This window comes from Dromiciops gliroides, chromosome 4 (genome assembly GCF_019393635.1).
Source record: "Dromiciops gliroides isolate mDroGli1 chromosome 4, mDroGli1.pri, whole genome shotgun sequence".
NCBI lineage: Eukaryota > Metazoa > Chordata > Mammalia > Microbiotheria > Microbiotheriidae > Dromiciops > Dromiciops gliroides.
This window is the reverse complement of record NC_057864.1, coordinates 428,912,917-428,937,599: the sequence shown is the minus strand read 5'-3', so window position 1 is coordinate 428,937,599 and position 24,683 is coordinate 428,912,917. Positions and strand designations below refer to the sequence as shown.

The following is a 24,683-nucleotide window of genomic DNA, read 5'->3' as shown; positions in this document are numbered from 1 at the left end:
TTTCCTTCCCTCTTCCTTCCTTCCTTCCTTCCTTCCTTCCTTCCTTCCTTCCTTCCTTCCTTCCTTCCTTCCTTCCTTCCTTCCTTCCTTCCTTCCTTCCTTCTTTCTTTCTTTCTTTCTTTCTTTCTTTCTTTCTTTCTTTCTTTCTTTTTCTCCAAATGAGCTAGAAGTTTAAGTGCACAAACCATATTTTATGCTTCTTTGCACAAGTTCATAAAAAGTAGTACAATCTTATAATGAGGATAGTCGTCATTAATCTATCATTTTAAGGTATGCAAACATTTTTATCTATACCATCTTGTGTGATCTTCAAGATGATTATGTGAGGCAAGACTTAAGTTCTTATCTTTATTTCATAGTTGAGGAAACTGAGGCCCAGAGATCTTAAACGATTTGCTCATGGTCATAAGACTAGTAAGTATCAGAGGTAGTATTTACATATACATCTTTTCTCATCGTTTCACTAGAGGAGCCTTTTGCCTCTCACATAGTATCACTGAAATACAGAAATTTTAGAGTTGGAATAGAATTCAATTGCTGTCTAATGTAAGTCATGCCCCAAATAGAGAGGCCTTGTGCAAAATAGGTGCTAAGTAAATGTGTTAAAGGAATCACTGAATAAAATTATCACATATGAAAGTTTCTTAAAAATAAATAAAGGTTGAATTTAGCAGTTAGAGTAATAGGAGCTTAATATTGGAAGGAACATTATAAGGCATCTAGCCCAATTTACAAGCCAAAGCAGGAATACCTTTACAATATCCCCACCATATATCCCTGTATCCCATATAGCCTCTCAATAAATCCACAATCTTTTATTTCAACTAAGTGAAATAGAAGGTTTTATTTCTATCATTTTGCAAATCAAGTAATTAATGATTAAGCAACTAATTTAAGGTTCAATAATCATTCTCAATTAATGTTTATCGAGTATACATAATTACTATTTTTAACAATAAAAATTATAATATATATTGTCCTTATTATGTGCCAAGCACTGTGCTAAGTGCTTTACATTTATTATTTCATTTGATCCTCACAGCAACACTATGAGGTAGGTGTTCTTATTATCCCTGAGGAAACAGAAGATAATTTCCTTGCTCAAGGTCATGCAATTAGTAAGTACGTGAGGGTAAATTTGAATTCAGACCTTTCAGACTCCAGGATGGGCACTCTATCCATCACATTCAGTATATTTTGCTAAGTAGGGAATTAAAATAGATTTGAATGACTGTGGCCCATGAAGGATTTGTCTTTGTATTTCCTACACCAAACACAGTGATCGGCACATAGCAGGGATATGATAAATGCTTATTGATTGATTTATTAATTTGAGGAGATGGGAAGCATGAATAAAAAGTAAATGCTAATTGCCCTCATACAAATCCTACAGGATTTGAGATGAATGAAGGGTGAAGAATTAAGGAGGAGAGTAGACTTGAAATGGGCCTTGGAAGAAGAACAGTACTTAGATTCAGGCCTGGTGGATGAATGATATCAAAAAATGTACTTGGCTTGTTTTGCTGGACAGGGGTTTTTATGTAGATTAAATAAGGCTGGAAAAGTTGTTTAGGGCCAGATTTTCAAGGTTCTTGTATTCCAGGCTAAATAGCTTAAATTTTTCTTTATAGGAAAAGCAGAGGCATTGAAGGTCTTTCAAGCAAAGGAATAACTGTATGCAAAGCAGTGTTTCCCATAGCTTGAATTCTTTCCACGTGGATCAGAAAGGAAAAAAAAATGTAGGCAAGATGGCCAGTGAGAAGACAATTACAATAATGCAGATATTAAGAAGTGTGGATAAGAACTAAGGTGGGGGGGCAGCTAGATGGTGCAGTGGATAGAGCACTGGCCCTGGATTCAGGAGGACCTGAGTTCAAATCCGGCATCAGATACTTAACAATTACTAGTTGTGTGACCCTGGGCAAGTCACTTAACCCCAATTGCCTCACAAAAAAAGAACTAAGGTAGGAATAATGCAGATAAAGAGGAAGCAGTGGATCTCAGAGGTGTTTTGAATCAACAGCATTTGTTGACTGACTGGATTTGGCAGGGGGAGGAATCAAGGACAATTTCAAGACTTAATTTAGTCTAGGTAACTAGAAGCAGCATGATAGGAACATAGAGACAACAAGAATGTATAGTAGATAGAGTACTGGAATTGGAATAGGTAAGGAAGGCCTTAGCATAAATCCTAAATCAGACAGTTTAGCTGTGTAACAACTCTGGATATGTAATGTCCTCTCAATATCAATTTCTTCATCTGTCAGATGGGGATAATAGCACCTACTTAACATACTTTTTGTGAAAACATAATGAGATAATGTATGTGAAGTGCCTTGCAAAACATCAAATCCCTATTGTTAGTAGTTAATAATGTTAATTATTATGATTATTATTGTACTAATGATGGAAAATGGAAACGCATGGTCTTTGGCTTTCTCAGATGTTTTATTATCTCACTGCTTCTTTAAAGTCCCCTTTTGCATATCATAAATTGTCTTTACTGCATGTTACATATACATAGTTACCACTAAATTATGTTTGACTTTGAAGTTAATCTCAGTGGTTGTATGAGTTGGTGAAAGGCAAGTACTGTGATGCTACTGGGTGGATCTAGAATCAGTGGCTTCTGCTTAAATGAAGATAGGATAAGGCCTGGATAAGCCTTCAAAGGAAATACTTTCCTATAGAAAGTTAATATTTTTAAATACATCCCTTTTGGGAAAAAAAATAGCAGCATCTTAGAGATGTGACTGGAACAGTATATGTAATTTGGCTTTTGATAGCCAAAGGAAATGATAGATTATTTTTCATTCTCTATACCTCTATTTATGTGGACCTTTTTGATAGTCCTCTTTTCTGTGTAATTTGATTTATTTCAATGTATCAGAAAGGCCTTATTGAAATTGCATATGGCAAACATTCAACTTAGGGCCACAGGCATGTAGCACAGAACAAAATAATAAATAAAATCCATTTACAAGAAACAACATAGGATATTTTTGAAAGGAATTATGTGTTTACATGTAGTATACTTTATCCAACTGCAAAAATATTAGTTGGGGAAATAATAAGTCAGTATTTAGCTGTCTTTTGGACTCTAACCAACATAAATGATGTAGGCAAAACTAGATCTTGTTGTAAACTAATTAAGTCTGCTGATGATACAAAATATACAGAAACGTGTGAACAGCATACACAGTTGGAAAATGTTATAATATTTATCTAACACATACATTGTTTTACTTTCTTTCATAAAAGGAATTTTTTAGTCAGTACTTGTTTTCTATTTGTGTTTATTATTAACTACCAAGTCCAGACTCCTGATCCTAACATTCAAGGTTCTCCATAGCCTAATAACCCCCTATCTTCCCAGACTTCTCACACACTATTCCTCTCTATGTGGGTTATATTCCAGCAAAACTGGACTGATCACTGTCCTTTATACCTCTCTGGCACTTTCTCATCACTTTGTCTTTGCTCCCACTATTCCTCCTGACTACCTGGAATGCCCCTCCCATTTATCTCTGCCATTTGAAATCCAACCTATACTTCACAAATAATAAATATAAACTAATATTTTATAGCACCTACTCTGTGACAGCCACTGTGCTAAGAACTTTACATTTATTATCTCATTTGATCCTCACAACATCCCTGGGAGGTAGGTGCTATATCCTTATTTTACAAATGAGGAAGCTGAGACAAAGAGAGGTTAAGTGACTTGCCCAGGTTCACACAGCTACTAATTGTCCAAGGATGAATTTGAACTTAAGACTTACTGACTCCAGTCCTAGCTCTTTATCCGCTATACCCCTTTGCTGCCTCAAGCACAAGTTCCACTTCCAAGCAGTTTTGTTCATCCTTCTCTCATGAGAAAATATCTTTCCTTTCTATGACCTACAACACCACCTGCACTCATCTGATTCTCTTCTATTCTGCGCTTTGATTACTATATAATGATTGTATCATATTGGATATAGAGTATCCTCAAAATTTTAGTGCTGCTTTAAGTTTTAGTAGCTTATGTACCTCTCTTTTGTCAGAATTGTCCTCCCAGAATGAAAAAGCTAGCAAATCAATAGAGGTACTGATATTCATTAGTGGAAGGACCAACAAAATCAAGGAAATTGGACTCATAAAGTGTATATCCATTTACCATTTCCACAAATAAACATATCTATTTTTGTCTTTAACAGTAACTAGAACCTTCCCTTCTTTGCCCATGAGTGACTCATCAAGAAGAAATTAAATTAAATTAAATTAGTGGGGCAGAGTTTGATGTTCCCTGACTGTTTATTTGCATTATTTGAAATACAGGGATCTTGTATCTGTTCAAATACATGATTGGCGCACTTAGCACTTTAAAATAATGACATTTCCTCTCTCCTCCAATAGAAATTAAATTGATCATGATTACAGGTTACTCCTATCTACTTTTTATAATACCTTGCACATAAAAAGCAATTCAGTAAATGTTTGAAGACAGTGACAGTTGGACCTTATGTCAATCATTTAATTATTGATTTATGGACCTTAAAAGAGAGAAAATTAAAACTTTCTACCTCACCAAACATTAATAAAGGATTGTGTAGTTATTCAATCAGAGGCTAGCTGCAGAGATGTTGTGAAGGGATTTTTACTTTTGATGAGAGACTGGACAAGATGACTTTTAAGGTTCTTTATAAATCTAGGTTTCTTTTATTCTAAATTCCATCTTTAGATTTAGTTAAGCAGCTAGGTGAAACAGTGGATAGAGCATTGAGATTAGAGTCAGGAAGATTTGAGTTAAAATCTGGCATCAGAGACTTAACTGGCTGTGACGTTGGGCAAGTCACTTAGCTTCAGTCTGATTCAATTTCTTTAACTATAAAATGAGGAAAATAATAGCACTTACCTCCCATGCTTGCCATGAATACTGATTGAAAAAATTTGCTAAGCACTTGATACATAGTAGGTACTTAATACATAACTGTTTCCTTCCTTCTTACAGATTTAAAAAATGAAATTTCAAATAAGCCTATTTCATTAATATTCAAGGATTCCACCCACACACTATTCAGTATCTGCTGTGCACAAGGCATTTATATGTGGTATGAAGTGAACTAATTAGTTATTGCCATCCCTTTTAACATTAACATATTGATTTTCTTTGAAACTTTATGATTGGTAATAATTAATAATAATAATGTCATTGCTTAGAGTCAGAAGAAATTGACAAATAAATATAACCTCTGGACCTTATTAGCTGTGTAACCATGGGCAAGTGACTTAACCTATCAGTTTCTCAGTTTCCTCATCTATACAATGGGGACAAGTTCTGTAGTACCTCCCTCAAAGGTTTATTGTGAAGATGAAATGAAATGATACGTGTAAACAGGCTTGCAAACTTTTACATGATAGATAATGGCAGCTAGCATCATTAGCAACAACATCATTCTAGGATAATATTAGGTTATGTAGGCCTACATAGTAACATATACTCAAGGTTTTTCTAATCCAGCTGTAGCACAATGGCCAGGGCTGTCCTTTCATCTTGTGGATAATACAACCTTTATTATTTTGCGGTGATCTCTGTTTTCTGTAATATGGTTGCTTCTAGAATGATCAATACTAAGAAATGTACAGAAAGATGGTGGGCCAATAGGAACCCTAAGTTCTTGCTATATATTCCTGACATTACTGCAAATTTGTGGGAAGAGAATATAAAAAATGGGGACACTATCTTAGCTGACTCATCCATTCTAGGGCATAAGACTATACCTCCCCACAGTTTCTGCTCCCTCTGAGACATGATGGCTGGACACTGCAGTGGGAGTGAGGATCTGGAGAGGAACTACAACCAAGAAGGACATCACCCAGGTCTAATAGCCCTGAGACATGTATCTGTAGGTTCTGGCTTGTCCCTTAAAACCCAGACACAATTCAAAGCTTACAATAGTGAACGTGTTGGTGTTGTGAAATATTTTGTGTGGACCCCTTTTCCCTATCAAGAAGATACCCACAATGTCCAGAACAAATATATTGAAAAAGCAATAGAGAAAATTGTCTACATAGACTTAAAAGTTAGGGAGAAAGATATCTGATAGAATTACACAATGAAATCTTATTCTATTTCATTTCATATTTTTAAATCAATGGCAAATTGGTAAAATTTCTTTGAAAAATAGAGTCAGATTCCTTGAATATCACAATGTTAGCATAACAAACCCTTAACAAGAAAGATTCTTCCTGGAAAAGTCACTGTACACCAGTGGAGTTCTTTGAGTAGCACAGAAGAATATTTTTGGGATAGTAGGATATAATTTAATAAATTTTCCTTAATTTTTCTCCTAGGAGAATCTTTTTTGATAACACTTTGGGTAAAAAATTCTTAATGTGTCATTTTCTGGGCTTCCTCACTCCAATTAATTTCATTTCATCAGAAGGCCAGAAAGTAGAGTGAATAATATGATATAATGTAATTATTATAAGGAGAAAGTGGAGAATAGCTGGTATATGTGAGTGTGTGTGTCTTGGATTTATATGCTGTGGTTGAAGTGTGGAATATGAATGACAGATATCAAGATGTCACAGAAATTTCCCAGGTCTGTTACAGAATGAAATGATTTGAGAAAAACTTCCCTAAAAGTCTGGTAGATTTCATCAAGCTGCCAGCCAGTGGCCTGAGAGAATTTGCTTCATTAAGAAGCTTTGACTGTTGACTTTCTGAAGAGTAAATAATCCAAACCACCTGCCTTACAAAATGGTACCTTAGTGTCCAGAAAGCAGTTTTGTAATTTACTAAAAAGGTCTGGATTTACCCACATGGGATTATAAGAAATAACATACCCCCCCAGGGGGAAAAATTCATTCATGTGGTTCAGAATCTAATGCATAGATAGTATCCAACATACATTAGCAATTTTTTTTCAGGGCAATGAGGGTTAAGTGACTTGCCCAGGGTCACACAGCCAGTAAGTGTCAAGTGTCTGAGGCCAGATTTGAACTCAGGTCCTCCTGAATCCAGGGCTGGTGCTTTATCCATTGTGCCACCTAGCTGCCCCAATTTTTTTGTTTGTTTTGTTGTGTTTTATTTGTTTTGTAGTATATTAACAATGTTTAAAATGGACTCCCCTGATATGGGGGAAAGAAATAGTTATGTTATGATAAATATTTGGGCAGTAAAGGGGCAGGACAATTACTCAAAAACACATTTACTCCTGGTCCACAAATGAGGTGGAAAAAAAAGGTCATTTCTCTTCTTCTATTGTCACACTGCATTTCTAGGGGGGAGATGGTATGTAAAGGCTTTTGTTGAATTCTGGATTCTGGCATGTGGCATCATGAATAGAGCTACCTTTAAAGTCAGAAAGAGCTGGGTGTAGTTCTCACCTAGTGCCAGTGTGACCTGTGACAAGTCATTTTAAAGTCCTAGGACTGAAGACTATACTTGAAGACTATAAATTTGTGGAGCTAACTTACCTGAGAAGTTCCTTATACTAATGAAATTAAAGGATAAGTTCTTGTCCCCTAATACACCTCAATATTTTTGGGGGGTGGGAGGATGGATTCAAATGATTTAGGATTTAGTATTGGAAATGACATTAGAAATCACACAGTCCCAAATTCCTATCTTATATATGAGGAAAATGAAAAACACACAGAGTAAGTGTAAGTCTCTGTAAGTATATTTCTGATTTCATTGGCAGGGAGTACCTGAGCTAGTACTTCAAACCTAAATCTTTGAACAATAACCCAATGCTCTTCCCACTGCACCACACTGTCTCACTATGAAACTTCCTATCATTATGCCATTGACTTTTTTAAAGAGAAGTGGCTCTTCTGTTTATAATTTATTAACTACTGAATAAACATTGGAGTTGTGTTGCATGCTTTCAGTGTTATTACTTGGAAATTAGCCCAATATTTGTTGTGAGTGAAAATTATTTTTGCATTTCATCTAGTTCTTGTGTACTTACTTGGTTTGGCCATATTCCCCCCATAATTAATGAGTACAAGAGCCTATTTCAAAGGCTCTTTTGCTTAGGTTGGAGATTTGCACATTAAATTATCGGTTACTAAATATTAAACCTGGAACTAGATATGACTCTTTACATATAGTAAAGGTAAATTATGGCATATGGAACTATTATAAGGTGTGGTCTTATTTTTATAGTAACTTTAAGTCATTCTATAACCACAAATAAGTGTTTGTCCAGTATGTGTTGTTTCAAGGAAATTATATTGTTCAAACTCAGACCTCCAACTGCCTCAAGAGCACTGGAGAAGTTTGGTCTATTTCCCCTAAAAGTAGATGAAGACTGCAGTCATTTTCTAGAGATTCTAGTCCTTTAAAAATCAATTTTCTTTCTTGTGGGCTCTATTGGTCTGACTCTGTTTCCTGAAGCAAGGAAATACTTGTGATGTGGCAATTTGAGGTGGCGGGGGGCGGGGGGGGGGGAGAAAATGTAAGAGGACTCCTGGTCCTTCCCTTGGGATTGTGGCTCAAAGTAGAGAAGCTAAAAAAAAAATCTTAGTCCCACAGATGGCCTCTGTGGAGGGTAGATTGACTCTTTCTATTTTTATTTTAGTTTGTTATATTTTTTTGAGGTTGGGTCTCTATCTCCCCTAAGTTGGAAGTGTAATAGCCTCCCCCAGATCAACCCCCACTAACTGATCAGCATAGGAGTTTTGTCCTTCTCTATTTCTGACCTGGGCTTATTTGTCTCCTTTTAGGCAGAACAGTAGCTCATGCTCTGGAAGCTTCCCAGAGTGATATAGTATTTAGTGTGTATATCTTGTTGGCTTAGTCAATTGCAGAGTCAATAAATATTTATTAAGTGCCTGCCATGTGCCAGGTCTTGTGCTAAACACTGGAAGTACAAAAAAGTGGGGGTGGCAAATAACAAGTTGTGTTCTCAAGAAGTTCAGTTTAATGGGGAAGACAATGAGAAACAACTGTATGAAAATAAGCTATGTACAGGATAAATTGAAATAATCAGCAAAGGGAAGGCACTTGAATTAAGTGAGGTTGTGAAAGGCTTCCTGTAGAAGGTGAGATTTGAGATATGATTTGAATGAATCCAGAGAAGTCAGGAGGTAGAGATGAGGAGAGAGCATTCCAGGAATGAGGGACAGTCAGTGAAAATGCCAGCACTGAACGATGGTACACATCTGCTAGAAACAGTGTGGAGGACAGTGTCACTGGATCAAAGAACATATGGAGTAAGGGTTGGGGGTGCATAAGGCATAAGAAGACTAGAAAAACGATGCACAAGTTCTAAAGGGCTTTGAATGCCAAACGGAACACCTTATATTTAAACCTGGAGATAATCAGGAGTCGTTGGGCTTTATTTAGTAAGGGTATTACACTCAGTTTTGTGCTTTAGGAAGATGATTTTCATCACTGAATAGAAGATGGACTGGAGCAGAAAGAGACTTATGACAGACAGAGCAACCATCAGGCTATTATAATAGTCCAAGCATGAGGTGATGAGGTCCTTCACTAGGGTAGTGGTAGTTGGAAAGGAAGGGGACATATATAAGATATGTTATGAAAGTAAAATTGACAAGCCTTGGTAACAGACAGATAAGAAATTGAGACACTAAGGATGATACCTAGGTTGTTAGTCTAGGTGACTGGAAGGATGGTGGTACCCACAAAAATAACAGGGAAATTAAGAGGAGAGGATTTAGGAGGAAAGATAAGATTTGAATATGTTAAGTTTAAGACATTTATAGGACTTCCAGTTCAAGCTGTCCAACAGGCAGTTGAAGATGAGAATCTTGGGGGTAAGCAGAGAGGGTAGGACTAGATTAGCAAATTTGAAAATCATCAGTATAAAGATGATAACTGAATCCATCAGAGTTGATGAGAGAATCATTAAATAATGTAGAGGAATAAGGGTAAAGGACTCATAACTCAAGGTACACCCATGGTTATAAAGTGTAATCTGGATATGCATGTTTATGTATGTGTGTATGTACACACACATATCAGATGGAAGGCAAAACAGGACAGGGAGAGACTTCTTGCAAAAGGTAGGACTTTAACTGAGACTTGAAGGAATTCAAGAAATCTAGGAGATGGAGAAGAGCATTACAGGTATGGGAGAAAGCCAGTGTAAACTCTAGGAGTTCTGAGATGGGAGTGTCTAATTCAAGAAACAGCAAGGAGGTCAGTGTGGCTGAATAGCAAAGTACCTGGAAGGAAGTAAGGTAAAGAATATGAAAAGGTAGAAAGGGGCCAAGTTATGAAAGGATCTAAAAGCCAAGCAGAAGGGCAGCTAAGTGGTGTAGTGGATAAAGCACTGACCCTGGATTCAGGAGGACCTGAGTTCAAATTCGGTCTCAGAAACTTGGCACTTACTAGTTGTGTGACCCTGGGCAAGTCACTTAACCCTCATTGCCCTGCCAAAAAAAAGCCAAGCAAAGGAACTGGTTTTTGATCCTGGAGGAAATAGGTGACCAATGCAGTTTATTGAACATGGGGATGACATGGCAGAACCCATGTTTTAAGAAGGTCAATCTGACAGCTGAGTAGAGGATGAGTTGAAGTGGGGAGAAAATTGAGGCGAGGATACCAAGGAAGAGACTATTGCAAAATAGCCCAGGCATAAAGTGATAAGGACAAGCACCAAGAAGATTCCAGTGTCAATGGAGAGAAAAGAAGATATAACTAGAGATATTTTGAAGGTAAAAATGCCAGGACTTGATTAGTTCTTAATTAAGAGAGAGTGAGAAGTTGAGTATGACACCTAGATTGTGAACCTGAATGGGAGAACAATAGTACTCTCAACAGTAATAAGGAAGTTAGGAAGAAGGGATTTTTGGGGGGAAATGTTTGGTTTTGGACTTGAGTTTAAGATGTCTGGGGTGGGGCCAGCTAGCTAGGTGGCACAGTAGATAAAGCACCAGCTCTAGATTCAGGAAGACCTGAGTTCAAATCTGGCCTCAGACACTTGAAACTTAACTAGCTGTGTGATCCTGGGCAAGACACTTAACTCTCATTGCCTTGCAAAAAAATTGTCTATGGGACATCCAATTTAAGATGTTTTGTAGGAAGTTGGATAAGGAAGAGGTCAGAAGAGAGATTAGTTCTCCTTGGTAGCAGGAATTATGGATGTATGTCACCACAATTGGCCTCTGTTTACTTTTTTAAATTATCTTGTCATATTAGGACTAGAGGTGGTGCAGTGGATAAAGCACTGACCCTGGATTCAGGAGGACCTGAGTTCCAATCCAGACTCAGGAACTTGACACTTACTAGCTGTGTGATCCTGGGCAAGTCACTTAACCCTCATTGCTCCCCCCCCAAAAAAAAATTGGACTAGAGAGTAATTTAAACAGACATTTAACAACACACATAACTCTAAATTTTATTATTTCCTCTTCACAGTCCTACAAAATATCAGTACTGCTTCCCACCCTTTGTTCATCGTTTATCCTCCTTCCTTTTCTTAATGTGTCCATTTAGTTGAGTACAACACAAACACAAACACATATAGATTTATGTGTATATGTATATATAAATATATATAGTTCAATCATTTTTCAGTTGTGTTCAACTCTTCATGACCCCACTTGGGGATTTTTTGGCAAAGATACTGGAGTGATTTTTTAAAATTTCCTTCTCCTGTCCATTTTATAGTAGAGGAAACTGAGGTAAACAGGGCTAAGTGACTTGCCCAGGGTCACATGGCTGATAAGTGTCTGAGGCCAAATTTGAACTCATGAAGATGAGTCTTCCGGATTCCAAGCACAGTGCTCTCTTCACTGCTCCACCTAACTGATATATTTTACACACATAAATACATAATCTCTCCATATTAATCTATCAATCTATGATCTATCTATCTACTCTAGTCTTTTGCAATGAGAAAAAAGCCTGATGTAGTGAACAGATAATTGACCTTGAAGCCATGAAGAATTGTTTTCAAATCCCACCTTTGACACATACTAGCGCATGATCCTGGGCAAATTCCTTAAGCTCTCAGTACTCTAACAACTTTGAAAGACTATAAATTGGAGAGAAGATATCAGTCTATATTGGGGGAGGAGGTTTCTTCAGCTGGGAGTTGGCTGCAGTAAAGAAATCACAGATTTGTTTCCTATCCTGATTTTAAACATGTACAGAGACATAGAGTATGGCCTAAGGATTATCTTCATAGAGGAGCAGCTAGCAGTACAATTTAACTAGAGCAGAGAGCATGGGAATGGCAGTAATATATAGTCAGATTGGAAACTTAGCTTGGATCTGGTTCTTTAGAAGCCAACCTAAAGAATTTTGTTTCATAATAAAGATAAAAAGAATAGTAAATATTTTTGAGAAGGTTGAGGGTGTGAGTAGATAGGAGGGGGCAGATATGAAAGCTTTTGAGGATGTAGAATGAATAAAATTTGGAAAATTATTAAGTAGGTGTTGAGGGATAATCACCGACTATATTGGGCAGTAGGTGAGGTTTTTCCAATTTTTGAATTTTATGATCCTCAGAATTGAATTAGGCACTTGTGGTGAGAACAATATCCTAGCTCCATCCAAGTTTGGCTAATACTCATAGACCATCTAAGAGTTAACAAAAAGAAGTTCCCTAGCTGTGAAATGAAAAAAAGAAGAGATATTTAGTGAGTGTACACCATTGATTCAGATGGATAGTTTCCCTCCCTCAACAATGGTCATATTAAATAGAGTGTTTGTCAGATGCCTGCATCAGGTCTGAGAAAAGAACTGACTTCCCATGCACGGGCTTTTATATTGATAAAACAAGAAAGCTCTATCAATGACTTGAGCCTCCGGCCCCTGAACTAATTAAGTCTTGAGGATAGCTCCAATGTATTTTAAGGAAAAAAAAAAGCCTAGTTTGCATGGAATACATGCTGTTCCTATGACACACAACATCTTGGTCTCAAAAACCTAATAGACTAATACAAGACTTTCTACCATTCAAATGATCTTGTTAGGCTGATGTGTGAAGCTTGTTATAGGCACTGGAGGGAGAACAAAAGCTAAAGCAAAAAGATAAGATAATGATAATGATAATTGCTAACATTCATATTATGCATTCAGATGTACAAAGTACATTACATACTTTATTAATTTGATATTTACCACAACAGTGTGAAGTAGCTGCTATCATTATCCTTATTTTATAGAAGAGGAAAGTGAGGCTGAGGGAGGTCATATCTTATCTATGGGCACACATCTAATAAATGCCTGAGGTAGGATTTGAACTCAAGTCTTCCTGACTCTAGAGAAATGCAAATTAAGGAAATAATAAGGTTGTACCTCATATTCATAAGACTAGCAAAGTTGACTGAAAAGGAAAATGACACATTTTAGAGGGACTCAGGAACTAGTCATATCAATGCACAGTTCGGGGAGCAGTGATTTGATATAGAATTCTGGAAAGTAATTTGGAACTATATTCCTAAAGTTACTAAAATATCTATAGCTTTTGATCCAGTGATACAAATATTAAGCCTATCTTGCAAGGAGGAAATACAAATATATTTATAGTAATTTTTTTGCAGTGGCAATTAACTGGAAGCTAAGAGGGTGCTCATCAATTGAGGAATGGCTAAGCACACATATATCAATTATATTTATAAACATACATATATAAATGCATACAATTATATAATTAAACACATATTTGTATACATAGATGCCTATATCTATGATTATATATATAATTATAACACACATATGTATAGATATAGATATCTATATCTACAAATATATATATGTTGTGATATAATATTGTTGTGCTATGAAATGATGCAGAGTGAGCCTAACCAGTAGGAGAATTTATAGTATAACATTAATATTATAACAATGAACATTTCTGATAGACTTAAGAATTCTGGTCAATGAAATGATCAACCATGATTCCAGAATACTAATAAAGAAGAATGTTACTCACCTCCTAAGGAATTGGTGAAGGACTACTATGCAAAATGAGACACATTTATTTTTGGACAATCAATATAGGAATTTGTTTTGTTTGACAATACTTATTTGTTACAAGGGTTTTGTATTTCTTTTTTTCCTAGTTGGAATGAGAAACAATAAGTAAAAATTTTTTTTAAATTAAATACATTTCTTAGCTTGAAAAATATCCTGGTTTGGGTTTATGCTGTGATACTTAAGTGAGGTTGTCAATCTTACTGATCCTTATACTCTTGGATATTAATAATGCCCAGCTCCTTCACTGTCATAATGTTTTCTATACCCATTCCCTTGTCTCTGACTTCAATTGTAGTTTGGTTTTCTTTTAAGCTGGTTGCTGAAAAAAGAAACAATAGCAAGAGGAAATGGTCAAGGCCCTCCTTCCATACCAGTCCAAAATCCTCACAGTCTCCTAAAAAGAAAAAAAGAAAACAAAAAGAAAACAAAACAAAACAAACAAGCAAAAAAAAAAAACCCACACCACACATACTTTGTGTAAGAAGACTCAGGTCCATATTTCTTTTTGGGTAGTTATAAAAATGAATAAATAATTCTTTTATCTATAGCCCTGAACCTCCAGCCAGAGAAACTGTATACTATCTCAATCAATTATTAAACATTTATTAAGGGGGGCAGCTAGGTGGTGCAGTGGATAAAGCACCAGCCCTGGATTCAGGAGCACCTGAGTTCAAATCCAGCCTCAGGCACTTGACCTTTACTAGCTGTGTAACCCTGGGCATGTCACTTAACTCTTATTGCTCTGCAAAAGTAATCTTAAGCAACTACCATAAGTATATATCATTTTGAAATCTATTTTTCTCTCCTCTTTTTGTATTTTGGTTTGCTCCATTTGGGTGCTGAAACACATAGATCAGTATTTCAATGTTATATTATACTAAAAGACAAAAAGAAAAAGAAAACAAATTCTTAAGAAAGAGAGATTCAGGAAGAACCAAAACCAAAATAGAAAGTTATAGAGAAATTTCCCAAATGAATATTGAAGCAAAAATTTTAAATAAAATACTAGCAAAAAGATTACCGCACTATATCATAACCAGGTAGGATTTATACCAGCAATGCCAGGCTGATTCAATATCAGAAAAACTATCAGAATAATTGAACACATCAATAACAAACCAACAAAATCATATGATTAGATCAATAGATGCTGAAAAAGCCTTCGACAAAATAGAGCTCCCATTCCTATTAAAAACACTAGAGAGCATAGGAATAAATGGAGCTTACCTTAAAATGATAAGGAATCTAACACCATCAGCAAACATTACCTCTAACGGGGATAAGCTAGAATCCTTCCTATTACAATCGGGGGTGAAGCAAGGATGCCCATTAACACCTGCTAGATGGTGCAGTGGCAAAGCACTGGCCCTGGATTCAGGAGGACCTGAGTTCAAATGTGGCCTCAGACATGTGACGTTTACTAGCTGTGTGACCCTGGGCAAGTCACTTAACCCTCATTGCCCTGAAAAAACAAACAAACAAACAAAATATTGTACCAAAAATGTTAGGTATATAATCCATTATTGATGGAGTTGTGAAAAGATCCAACCATTCTGGAGAGCAATTTGGAACTATGTCCAAAGGACCATAAATCTGTGTATACCCTTTGATCCAGCAATACTACTGCTAGGTTAATATCCCAAAAACATCCTGAAAAAGAGAAAAAGGCCTATTTGTACAAAAATATTTATAGCAGCTCTTTTTGTAATAGATAAGAATTGGAAATCAAAGGAATGTCCATCAATTGGCGAAAGACTAAACAAGCTGTGGTATATGATGGTGATGGAATATTATTATGCTATAATAAATGACAACCAGGATGATTTCAGAAAGTCCTGGAAAGACTTGTATGAAATGATATATAGCAAAGTGAGCAGAACCAAGAGAATGTTGTACACAGTGACAACAATATTGTTTGATGAAGAACTATGAATGACTTAACTATTCTCAGCAATACAATGATCAGCAATAGAATCCCAAAGAACTAATGATGAAGTATACTATCTACCTCCAAAGAAAGAAATTATATTGGTTGATCACAGACTGAAACATGCTATTTTTCCACTTTCATTTTTTCTTTTATTCAAGTTTTCTTATACAAAATGACTTTGGTAATGTTTTACATAATTGCACATGTATAATCTATACCTGATTGCTTACTACCTCAGGGAGAAGGATGGGAAGGGAGGAGGGATAGAATTTGGAAGTCAAAACTTTAAATAAAAATGTTTATTATTGTTTAAAAAAAGTAGTTCAGCGAATAGTCACACTTCTCCCAGGAATGGAGACAGAGGATGGAACTGAGGAACCATTAGGTCTGTTCCTCTTGATGAGCTCAGAAAAAAACAAGATCTACCCAGCTTTTGACCCTATCTCTTATACTTTCAGCTCTGTTCCCATCTTCTAGACAGGTACTGTACTTGACTTCTGTTCTATGTTGTCTGATTCCCAGCTTATTTCTGCTTCAGAGGCTATCTGTATCTCCTTGGCTTCTCTTGTATTTGGCTTTCATTCTCTCAGTACACACATTCCTCTGTCTCCTGTGCAACTAACTGCTTATCATGGTGGTTACCCTACCTACCTGCCCATGCCTATAACCTAGAGTTCTGTTGCTGAAATTTCCACCCTCCTCTTCTATAGGAAAAGGGATCAGACTCATTACTCAGACTCTGGCCCCAACACTTATAGGAAGGGGGCATGTTCTAAGGATATTGGGGAGGTGAAATCTGAGTATTTGTCTTCTACTATGGCCTCTGGCATAGTTCTAAGATACCTCCAACTAATTTTCCTCTAATTAAAAAATATTATGTGATCTCATGCTTAAATCATAGATTGAATTGGAACTTACTGTGGTGCTTGGCATAAGATGTAGGTCTAAATCTATTTTTCTTTTTTTGCTAAACTGCTTTGCAGTTATTCCAGCAATTCTTGTTGGAAGAAAGAATCTCACAGCAAGTAATTTATATTCTCATGTTTACCAAACAATGGGTAACTGTATCTCATTATGATTATTGCTTATCTCATGTTTTCCACAGATCTAACTTTTCATTTTTAACCAATACTAGTTTTCATTATTATTGCTTTACAGTACAATTTGATATTGGGAAGTACTATTCCTCTTTCATTAATAATTTTTTTCATTATTGCTCTTGAGATTCTAGACTTTGTGTGTGTTTGTCTAATTCTATATTATACCTTTCAGTAGCATTATATTTATAACAATAAATTTATTATTAAAAGATTTAGGTATCATCATAATTATATATGAAGCAATAATTTTGTTGTTGTTCTGGGTCATTTTTCAGTTATGTCTGACTCTTGATTACCCCAATTGATGTTTTCTTGGCATAGATAATAGAGTGGTTTGACATTTCCTTCTCCAGGTCATTTTATAAATGAGGAAACTGAGGCAAGAAGGGTGAAGTGACTTGCCCAGGATCATACAGCTAGTGTCTGATGTCAGATTTGAACTCAGGAAGATGAGTCTTCCCTGACTCCAGTCCTAGCATTCTATCCACTGTACCATCTAGTTCCCCCATAAGCAACAACTGTCCCTCTAATTATCAGTCTTTCTTTATTTTGAAAGTACTTTGTAATTTATTTTATAAGTTGTGAATGTGTCTTGGTAGACTGACCAATAATTTTTTTTTTTTTGGTGAGGCAATTGGGGTTAAGTGACTTGCCCAGGGTCACACAACTAGTAAGTGTCAAGTGTCTGAGGTTGAATTTGAACTCAGGTCCTCCTGAATCCAGGGCTGGTGCTCTATAAACTGCACCACCTAGCTGCCCCCTGACCAATAATTTAAAAAATAATTTTGCAGGGTTTTTAAATGGACATTAAATTTCTTCTTGAATTTTGTTATTGCTATATAGATTTTTTGGGTGGGGTACATTTATGTTATATCCTTCTATGTTACCAAAGCTATTTCTTGCCTCAATTTCTTTGCTGTTAGTAATTAAGGACTCATCTCTTCTTTAACAATGCTTATACTTAGATTTCCTTTTACATTTTTACCTGTCCCATTGATTATATGAACCAAAGAATTCATAAGTCTGTTAGCTGGTGATGATCATTCTCACATTTAGCTACACGGGTCTTCAGACAACAGACAGTCTATTGCCAAGGCCATAATTAAAGCCTTACTATCTTGGTACAGCCTGGAAGAACTTTTACTCTAATTGCGTAGCTTTTGAAAACCAAAAGCACTTCTAAACACTGATGAAGCAAGTTCCAGAGCAGCATTTTTTTAAGACATCAAAATAATCTTAAAACATTCCCATCACTTTTCTATGTTACTTTCCTATGTAGGGTAAAGCCAACTCTCCTTACCCTGTTTTTCAAAACTTTCTATAATATAACCCTAATCCCACCTCTCTTTTATAAACTTATTTCCATACACCCATCTAGTCCAACTCCTCCTTTTATAGAAGAAGAAACTGATATTAATAAGACTTGCCAAAGGTCATATAGATAGTTAAGTATCAGAGGCAGGATTTTAACTAAGGTCATCTGACTCTAGTCATGGTAACACTCCCATGCAACTTCCCTGCCCATCCACATATCCAAATTTAATCTATCCTACCAGATTTAGCTCAAGTCACATATCTCTGGGCCTTATTTCATATTTTTAGCCCACAACAATCTCTCTCCCCCAGACTTTCTCCTTGCATTCCTATAATAGAGTACACCGAGGGGAATAAAGTGAATTTTTGATTGTGAAAAGACATTTGATTCCTCTGTAACAAAATCTCTCCCATGCATATGTCAAAACCATTTAAGGTACTCTGAAAGTTTTCTGATGAATATTAATGTCAAGTGAAGCATAACACAGGAAGGCATATGTCCACCAAAGGTGTTCTCCATTGCTATAGAGGAAGTCTAGCAGAAGTCTAAGTCAAAGGGGAATTCTCTGTGGATGAGGACATCCTCCAAATGTGGATGGGATTGTGCCAATTTCATCAAGCCTGGGAACATCTTGAAGCTTCTTGAATGAGATCCATAATCATTGAAATGAGTTTGGCATGACTCACTACACAGGAAAAAAACAGTAAATCAAGAATGTCTCTGTGATATGTAGTCAAAGAAACTATCTTTTGAGCTCATTCATCATTACATAAGTACAGTATAGACACAGCAGGTGGAAAATGAACCAGGCCCAGGAATGAATAAGAGGAGAAGAGTGGGCTGGATTGCCTTTGGGAAATAACACAGTATTCCTCATGACTTAGCCCTTCTCCTTAAAACAAAGGCCCAACTTTTTGATATGGATGGTCTTCCAGTGATGATGTATGTCTGTGAGTCATGGACCACTGCTGTCTCCAAAGAATTGAAATTTAAGATCATACAAAGGACAATGGGGAAGCTCATAGTGGGTGTAATCAGGATGCAACACTTGCTAATCAAAGAATTATGTAGGAAAGGGCTGAAAAGGATCTCATTAGAGAAAAATCATGGCCAGCAAAAGAGATAGACCAGTATTATAATAGTAATTAGGGTCAACTAATGGACAAACTTCAAGCTCCCTTGGTCTAATGCAGAGTCTTGAGAACACTAGGAAGTTTCCTAACATGTTGTGCATACCTTTTTTTTTTTTTTTTTTTTTAGTGAGGCAATTGGGGTTAAGTGACTTGCCCAGGGTCACACAGCTAGTACGTGTTAAGTGTCTGAGGCTGGATCTGAACTCAGGTACTCCTGACTCCAGAGCCAGTGCTCTATCCACTGCGCCACCTAGCTGCCCCTGTGCATACCTTTTGTGGAAAATTATAGGAGCAGATAGATATATGTTGGACTGGAGGGGATAAGTTGTGATCTGCTTTATTAGTAGATATAACATCATAGGGAGCACTTTGACCAGTGGCTGTTTACAACCACCCTAGATGTGTATCTATCAATTAACCTCTCCTACTCACTTTACATATACATGACCCAATGCCAGAGGAAATTCCAGGGTAACTGTCTAGCTCCTTCTATGTCTCTTTGGCTCAGAGAATAATGTTTTTTGAAGAATAATTTTTGATCACTCTCCTCTTGACTACATAGCTGTGTGAATGTTGTCTATTTTATTATGTAAATCTAGGAGTATGGGTCTGCATCCTCCAACACCGATGGCTTTACCCTGCAGTGAACCAGTTCTTCCCATTTTTATGTCACTAGTTATGAGAGTTACTGATTTGTTGCTGGTTCAGGGGCATGCTGTAAAAAAGTATTTAATAAAATTATATAAATGCTAAGAAAAGCAGAAGCAGTCCTTGCATGTCACATAGAGCACACATGATCTCTTTACCAGGAAACCTTTCTAAGCTGAAGCCTGCACCCCCACTTTCATCTTCATAGGTCTGTGTACTAGATGGCAGGGATTGTTATTCATTCATAAATGTCCTGGCTCTCAGCCTGAGGAGATGGGAAATGTCAGGCATTCACCACAGTGTTGTCTGAAAGCAAGACTTCTTTAAGGACTACAAGAGGCATGATCCTATCTTGTGACTTCTTGACTTTATGATCATTACTAAGTTCAGACACATGAAGGTGTTTAGTCGTTCCCTATAACCCTATCCCCCACCCCTCAAAGTTATGCCCATGTGGCATAGTCTAAAAGTTATACATCTAGCCTCCAAAGTATCAATGCTATAAATTTAAGCTACTAAGCTTAGAGTAAGGAACACCTAAGCCCAAATCCAGCTTCAGACACTTACTAGCTCTGTATTTGCCTCAATTTCCTATCTGCAAAATGAGCTGGAGGAGGAAATGACAAACTATTGAGTATCTTTGCCAAGAAAATCCCAAATGGAGTCACAAAGAGTCAAACATGACTGAACAACAACCAAAACAAATTCCCTTTTTACTCTTTTGCTCTTTAATCTCCAACCTTCCTTTCAAGAATACCTATAGGAAGTGGTTATACCCCCAAGTCACCGAGGCATGCTTGCTTTCTTCCAATCCTCACCCTTAAAAGGGCATAAATACTACAGAGATAATTTCTTTACCAATGAGATCTCAGAACTCCTGGGGAGCGTGAAGTATGAAAGGGGAGAAAAAGTTTTAAAACAGTTTCACTTAACAACAGACCCTATATTTTCATTCATGCAGGCTAAAATTACATTAGAATTTTATTTTTAGTGATCACATGATAAACTTGGCTGATATTTAGTTAGGATTCATGTAAAATCCCCAAGTCTTTTCACATGAAAAATTGTCTTGCCATGTCTTCCCTTAACTCTTTATGTGTGTCATAGATTTTCTGATCTATGGAACAGTGACACCACTACCTCACTAGGGCTGATACCAGAATGAGGTTGGCTCAGTTTTCATGTCCTCCAGGATATTATCTGGGAGTAAGAGGAAATGTAGGAGGTAATGAGATGTGTGTGGTTAGGGAAAGGGTGTAGAACCACAGGAAGAATCTTTACCTCCCACACAGGACAAAATTAAGCAGAATTTGAATTTATCGAATTGCCTAGTGAATTGTGAAATTATTCCTTCCTTATGAAATCATACTAATTTGTGAGGGCAGGTATCCGTTTCTCTAACACATTACCACAAATATTCATGTGGAAAGCTTCAGATTAATTTCAGAAGAGCTACCAGTGAAGTAGAGTATATTCATTCTTAGTCATTTAGAATCTATGCCTGCTATTTTCTGCTGTGGTTTGATCACTTTAACCAAAAATGTAGCTTTTGTTTTTCCTCTCCTAAGAGAGTTATCAAACCCATCCTTCTGGTACAAAGCACATTTGCTGATCATGCTGGTTACTCATGGGTTCATCTTCCTGTTCTCAAAGCTTGAACTTTCATGTCCTGGTATTCTAATGGAAAAGGCAGGGCACTAATGAAGAAATGGCATTCTCTGGATCGGTCAGAGCTCCAAAGGATGAATATACTGTTACCCTCCTAGTAGTAATTTGTGGGTTTATGAGAGAATAAATTTCAAAGACATGTTTATGGGTACAAGGAGAGATTATGAAATAAAATAAATCTAATAATATAGTTACATACATATGTGTGCCCACAAAAGTACAGACATGCTCTTAGAGAGAGATGATGAAAAAGATTGACTGAGAGTTAAAAAATGTTGATTTTTTTTTAAAGAGGACAATACTACAGTCCTGCTACCCATATGTAAAAAAGGTCTGACTTTTCATAAAGAGTGATCCAATTGATTTTTTTTTAAACTAGGAAACCCAAGTGTAGATTTCAGGGAGCTATTTGGAGAAATTAAATTTGAATAAAAATATAATAATTTACTTTCTACCCTATTCCTCCATGAATAAACAGTAAACAATAAACCCACCAGTTACTCCATGATACTTTTAAATATCTGTTAATAATACTACTATTCTCTCAGTTGTCCAGAATTAAAACCTATAAATTTTGAAGTTTAGTCATTCTATATTATATCTATCACATCCAAGTTGTATCAATTCTTCTTTCACAATATTTCTTAAATACCTTCCTTTCTTTCTTTTTCTGTGAATGCAATGATGATTCAGGCCCTTGTTATTTCACATTTTAATGATCACAATTGCTTTCTTTCTTTCTTTCTTTTTTTTTTGCGGGGCAATTGGGGTTAAGTGACTTGCCCAGGGTCACACAGCTAGTAAGTGTCAAGTGTCTGAGGCCAGATTTGGACTCAGGTCCTCCTGAATCCAGGGCCAGTGCTTTATCCACTGTGCTACCTAGCTGCCCCGCAATAGCTTTCTAAACAGTCTCCTTGATTTCAGTCCCTGTTCCCTTCATTGCAATCTATATATTGAGATTAATTTTCCTATGATTGCCCTTTTGTCATATTTTTCATCAGATTAAAAACTTTCATCTGTGTATCACTTTTTCAGGACAAAGTTCAAACTCCTCAGCCTGGCATTTAAGACTCTCCACCTCTGCCTACAAATTAGACTTCTGGTCTGCTCTCTCATTTTTTCAATACATGAATTCTTACCTTTAGCCAGATTACAACATGGCTGAAAATTTCTTGCTCCATAACCATGTCTTGTTATTAACCCTATCTGTAATTTGTTATACCATCCACTATACATCCGCAACTTTCACAATTCTACCCAGTGTTCAAGGCCCTGAGCAGCTAGGTGGTGCAGTAGATAGAGCTCTGGGCCTAGAGTCAGGAAGACTCATCTTCATGAGTTCAAATATGGTCTCAGACACTTACTAGCTATGTGACCCTGGACAAGTCATTTCACCCTGTTTGCCTCAGTTCCTCATCTATAAAATGAGTGGGAGAAGGAAATTGTGGCATTGAAAATTATATGGGTTTTCCCTATTTCTGTTCCAAGTTTTAGGGAAAGATAGCTGGGGTTTCTAATATATAGCTACTTAGAAATTAGAGGCTACTGCAACAGTTCAGCACATTAAGCATTTATTAAAGCATATTAAATATTAGGAAAGAGATAGCATGTTGCTCAGAAAGAGCCGAAAGCCTACCTAGGGAAGAGGGGAGAGAGAATAATCTGTGTCTTGCCTCCCTGAGCATTAAAAACCAAGAAAGCATGTGAGAGCCTGTAAGCTTCCTGCAGGCAGGAGCAGAGGCAGCCCTTACACACTACTCAAAGAGCCCTGGACAAGTCATTTCACCCTGTTTGCCTCAGTTCCTCATCTATAAAATGAGTGGGAGAAGGAAATTGTGGCATTGAAAATTATATGGGTTTTCCCTATTTCTGTTCCAAGTTTTAGGGAAAGATAGCTGGGGATTTAGGACCCAGGGTAGAGAGCCCTTCCGAGGACAGTTCCCCAGAGCCTGGTGCCACATCTTGAGTCACCAAGATTGAACCGGTGGAGAGTAGGGATGAGCAGCCACAGGAGACCCCTTCCCCAGAGGAACTGGAGCCAAGGAGCTGAAGGTGAAGAGGATCACTCTGGGTTATACCCAGGCTAATATGGGCATCACCTTGGGGGCTCTCTTTGGCAAGGTTTTTAGCCAGACCACCATCTGTCACTTTGAGGCAGTACAATTTAGCTTCGAGAACATGTGTAAGCTCTGACCTCTGCTACAGAAGTGAGTAGAAGGAGCTAATGACAATGACCACCTTCAGGAGCTTTGCAAGGCTGAGACAGTCCTTCAGTAAGCCAGAAAGAGGAAGCATACAAGTATTGATGACGGAGTTCGGGGAAACTTGGAGAGCATGTTTCTCCAGTGCCCCAAGCCCACACCTCAACAGATCAGCAATATTGCTGAGGAGCTGGGACTTGAAAAAGATGTTGTCCGGGTTTGGTTCTGTAACCGGTTGTCAGAAGGGCAAGTGCAGCAACAGCAACTCATCCCAAGAGGATTTTGAAGCAGCTGGGCCCTTCCCTGGGGGACCTATGCCTTTTCCCCTAGCTCCCAGCCCTCCTATCAGTCATCCCAGGTATGGGGGCCATCATTTCACCACTCTTTATTTCCCAGCTCCCTTCTCAGAAGGGAGATGCATTCTCCCCTCTCCCTGTTTCCTCTCTGGGCTCCACCATGCATTCAAGCTGAAGGGCAAGCCCATCCTTGGGCAGAGGAGGTGAGAGAATAGAGAGATGAGGAACCCAACAGATTGTTTTCAGGTCTAGGATTTGGTCGATTGAGCTCTCTATATCCTGGGAGTATTAACGAATAGGGAAGGATGGAACCAAGATTTCAGATATTCATAAACAGATTTTTTGAGGGAAATAGCTGGGAGGGAAATTAGGAAGTTTGTTGCTTGTTAGTTCCACATCTCTTTCATCTTCCATCTCTTAAAGAAAGCAATCTAAAGCAAGAAA

The 24,683-nt window shown here is 37.1% G+C and overlaps 1 pseudogene; it reads left to right on the top strand.

Annotated features, from left to right (window-relative positions):
* The first annotated feature begins 20,029 nt into the window (after window positions 1–20,029).
* Window positions 20,030–24,414, top strand: LOC122755199 (annotated as a pseudogene).
* The last annotated feature ends 269 nt before the right edge of the window (window positions 24,415–24,683 follow it).